Genomic DNA, 5,000 nt, shown 5'->3' with positions numbered 1-5,000 from the left:
AAGACCTGATTCTTTTGCTGCATGTTTGAGTCTGCAACTTTGTTGTGATAAGACACTCAATCCTAGTGATTGTACTTACTCAACATAGTGACGGTGTAATTACCATCACAGATTGTACGGGAAATTCCAACTTTGGAAAAAACAAATATTTGGCCTACCCAAATTTTGACTACTACCCGTGCGTCTACGTCCTGGATTGGCCAATCAGTGGTGCCCTACGGTGGCGTGATACATGCACGTTTACTGCGGTGCTCTGATTGGCTGACCGAACGTGGCGTGGTAGGTAGGCTGTTTCTACTCTCTAAGTCCTCTTCTTTCCTTTTTTCATCCCCCTCATGCACTCCGTTCTTTGAACGGGAGGCGGACTTCGCGATATAATGATCCGGCAAGGGAACCTGTGATAGTGCAGGGCACCCCCTTTGTCCGGGGTCACCGGTAGGCGGCAACTTTTAGATATATTACTATAGTCACAGGTAACCTGGGTGCAGCCCGACGCCCGTCCAAGAGGGGGGGCGGGGTCACTGCTCCAGGCAGGAGCCCTGTGTTAGGTAGATTAGATGTAATCAAGAAGATGACAACTAGCATTAGAATAAAACATAGAGATAAGGGACACTCTATTGGAAGGGGAAAAGGGGCAGAAATCACTTACAACAAACTGCAAGGCCCACTAACTAGAATATTCAGCACCAATGAAGGTTTTAAAGTAATCTGTAAAGATGACTTTGATTCAGATAAAATCCTTTCAAAAGAAGCAAGAGATATATTTTACAATGAAGGCCTTATTGTTGTCATGCCACCAGAACAAAAAGCAAAAAGATCAGTTTTTGTTCGTCAAGTCGATCAAGAGATCGGGAGGAAGACCTGAAAGAAGAACTGGAACGCCAAAATAGGTGGATGAAGATTGAAGAAGTCATTAAGATAAAGGACTATACTCATGTTTGAAGAAGTGTCAATGGCTGAGAAAGTTTTACAACAGGGCTTTCTAATATTCACCATGTCAGTCACACCACATCAAATAAAGAAGGAGACATTCATCAGTCTGCAAACTTGCTTCTCCTGCTACAAATATGAAGAACACAGCAATCCAGAGACTGTCCGAAAAAGAAAAAAGCATTGCTTCCTGTGATTAAAAAGTGGCGGCGATTTAATTTGCTAATAATTTTCACACTGAATGTGTTATGAACACATGTTGGCTGGTTCCCCAACTGTAAGAGAAAACGGGAATGCATAGACATAGACGTTAGCAATGGCATGCCCAATAAAAACACATGATAAAGTACAAGAAACAAAGGAAAAGGAACAAGACAGAAGGATGACATACGTCGAAATAGCAAAGAGAGCGGTCCAAGAGGCTCATAGACCAGAATCCACAGTGCATTAAACCTAAGGAGCCAATACATGATAAGGTAATGATTAGTATGATCCATGCAATATTTGCACAATATCATTGCACCCGGATCATACAATGAGGAATTAAGGAAAATGTTTAAATTGAATAACCTACCAGAGATGATATTTCCAGAGAATCCACAATCCGAAAAACTATTTCAGACAACATATGCAAGCGAACTGAGAGAAAGACTACATCAAGACGAACAAAGGTTTGAGCAAGGAGCAACAGCTGATACACAAGGAACACAAGCGACCGATAGAGATCCCAGACAAATGACTAGAAGTGACAAAGAGAAGATAGAAATAACAAAAGGACAGACAAAGGAGTAGGAGGAGAGAAGATAAGATGGAAACTGATCACAATATACAACCTGAATCTGCTGAAGAAATTGGATTAAAAGTTATCACTACAACAAAACATGGAATCCCAACATCGAGACCAACAGGAGGGACAATAGTAAAAAACTGTGAAGGAGGGATATACAAGTGGACATATCAAGAAAAATCCCTAAGTGAAGATTATGTCTGGTCACTAATTACTACGGACAAACCAAAGATTACGGCCAAAGACTTTAAAATAGTAGACCCGTCAGAGTATAGAAGAGTCAGAAGCGGGAAACAGGATGATAGGTCTCCACTCCAACTGACTGCCACAATCCAAGTATAAGAAATAATGGACAATAGACAAACAGTAAGAACTTTAAGAATAATACAACACAACGTAAGAAACTGGAAGACCGAGAGAATTAACCTAAGCAATATATATCGCGAAATTGACCCTGACATTATACTAATAAACAGTCACGGTGAGACAGAAAACAACAACATAAAACTCTTTAACTATTATGTAAACCAAAGAAATAAATCGGGCGAGAAAAATGACCGGAGTAGCGATAGCGGTTAAAAAAACTTAAAATTTAAACTAATTGATGACTTCAGGATGAATTTCTAGCAATAAAAATAAATACAACTCAAGGAGACGTAATTATTGCTACTACTTACCTATAGAAGACCTATTAAAATTGGCTAACAATAGTCATCCGATGTACATCTTAGGAGACTTTAACGCCAGACATAGGATTTTTGACAATACAAATAATAACGTCGTGGGAAACGCCCTTAATCAATTAATAAATTTAGGAAAATCAATCATCTGGGTCCTAACTTTCCAACCTGGAGAAATCACAATACACAATCGACACCAGACAAAATTTTTACCAACAACAAAGCCTTTTTCAATTACCATATAATACAGGCAGTGACCATCTGCCAATTATACTAACACTGTCAACAAGCCCCATACAGATACCAATAAAAAGAGACTGAAAATGAGTAAAACAGACTGGGACAGCTTCAAAGACGACTTAAGTAATCACCACTCGATTAACCTACAAGGAAAACAACAGAAGATATAGACTCAGAAATGGACAGACTGCACTCAGCAAAAAACATCTATAACCAAACACACTCCTACTTCACACTTTAGAACATTACCCAACAACAGACTACCAGAAGAAGTTAAATTAATCCAGACCTATTACAATGAAATAAACAGGTATATGGAAAGACACGGCAGTAACAGATGGCTATTGTTACGAGTTGGGGATTTAGAATATAGTTATACGTCTACCCAGATCCCAACAGGTAACAACAATAAAAAACAAAGACAATCGGACTATAAAAGGGTAGACAAAGGATGCGAGTTTTCGTTGTATATAATAGAGTACCATAAATCCCTTAACAAAATATTCAGCTTATAAATTACCCTTAACCAAACTTAACCTAAACATTAACAGTATATACATATTAATAAACATAAAAAATCTCGAAGCAAGTGGACGGGGAAATTAATACAAGAGATACTAGTACTTAAGTGAGGAGCTGAGATGGCTGACGAGTAAGGCTGAGTATTGTAGAAGACGGTAGGTAGTCACTGTGCCGTAGGTTTAGAGGATAGATGATCCTGTGGTCACTCCCCAGAGCCAAGTGCTCTCTCCTCGAATTGGAGCTCACAAAGAAGACTTGGAGGAAGTGACGCAACAACCAGGATATGGAGAAGGGAAACCCCGGAGTGGTAACCAAGACGAGTCATACTCGTGTCTCGTCCCTAGATGGCGTTGCTCGTGGTGCTGGGTAGGTAGGTCAAGACAATAGATGGCGTGGTTCGTAGTGCTGGGTGGAGGGGTTCGTAACACACCCCCCCTCCAAAGACCTCCGTAGCTGGGCGCGAAGGAGGTGATCACCTGGGGCAATTGAGAGTAGCACGCACTGGAGCTCGGGATAAGGAGTCTGGCAATCAGGTTATAGGGCTGGGTGAGGAGAGCCCAGCGGAGGATCTGCTGGTTGGAGGTCTTGTTGGTTGATGAACGTGAGTGGGTTATGGTCGGTGAAGACTAGGGTTGTTTGTAAGCAAGACTGAGGTAACATTCAAACTTCTTTATTGCCAACACCAGAGCTGCGCCCTTCTATGGTAGGTCGAGGCAGTTGGTCTGATGTTTTTCAACTTGGCGGAGTAATATGCCACAGGGTGAAGAAATACCGTGGTTGGGTCGGGTTGTAGGAGCATGCCCCACTCCGACACCACTAGCGTCGATTTGCAGATGGAAGGGCGAGGTGTAGTCAGGCTTGGAGGCAAGGAAGGCTTTGAGGCGGTGGAAAGACTGGTCGCACCTCTGGTTCCAGATGTAAGGGACCGCAGAACTGGTAAGGTCTGTGAGGGGTCCGGCCACGCTGGAGAAGTTACTGCAGAACCGACGGTAGTAGCCGCACATCCCCAGGAAGCGCATGAGTTCCTTCCTCGTCCTTGGAGTGGGGAAGGACAAGATGGTTCTAACGTTTGCGTCCTTGGGTCTCACCATACCATGCCCAACGCCCCAGGTAAGTCACTGAGGCCCGGCCAAAAGCAGATTTTAGCCAGGTTTATGGTGAATCCAGTCTCTTGCAGTCGTGCAAACAGTATCTCCAAACGCACCAGATGTTCGTCCCAGCTGTCCGACACCACCACCAGGTCAATAGTCGAAAGGAACGTCCCACCTAGGTCCTGGAATTAGGTGCTGATGGCCCTCTGAATGTGGCCGAGCATTAGAAAAGCCAAAACGCCATAACCAAATATTGAAAAAAGACCAAATGGAGTTATAAATGCCGAGATTATTTTGGCCCTATCCGTGAGTCCCACTTGATGGGCTTAATATCCTTCAATAAGTCCACCGTACTGGTTAAATTTGGCACAGCCTATGCTGTCCTTATTATATCTTCAATCAAAGGTAAGGGTAGGAGTCTGAGACAGTGACCTGGTCTAATTTACGATAATCGGTACAGAAACGAAAGGTGCTATCGGGTTTTGGAATGAGAAGGCAAGGTGAAGCCCAAGGGGAGGTACTAGGCTCAGCTAAGTTGTGTTTTAACAAAAAATCTACCTCCTTTTTCATAATCTCTCTTTTTTGTGGATTTAGTCGATATGCTGATTGCCTAATGGGTTGTACATCATCTGAGATTAGCTTAATATCATGTTTAAGTATATTGCAAAACCCTGGGAGGTCTGACGTGACTTTAGGAAATGTTGATAATAACTTAGTGAGATCTTTTGCTTGAGATGGATTCAGAACAGA

The sequence above is a fragment of the Homarus americanus genome, unplaced genomic scaffold (genome assembly GCF_018991925.1).
Source record: "Homarus americanus isolate GMGI-L3 unplaced genomic scaffold, GMGI_Hamer_2.0 scaffold27800, whole genome shotgun sequence".
Classification (NCBI taxonomy): Eukaryota; Metazoa; Arthropoda; class Malacostraca; order Decapoda; family Nephropidae; genus Homarus; species Homarus americanus.
The sequence above is the reverse complement of the archived record's forward strand: the minus strand, read 5'-3'. Positions refer to the sequence as shown.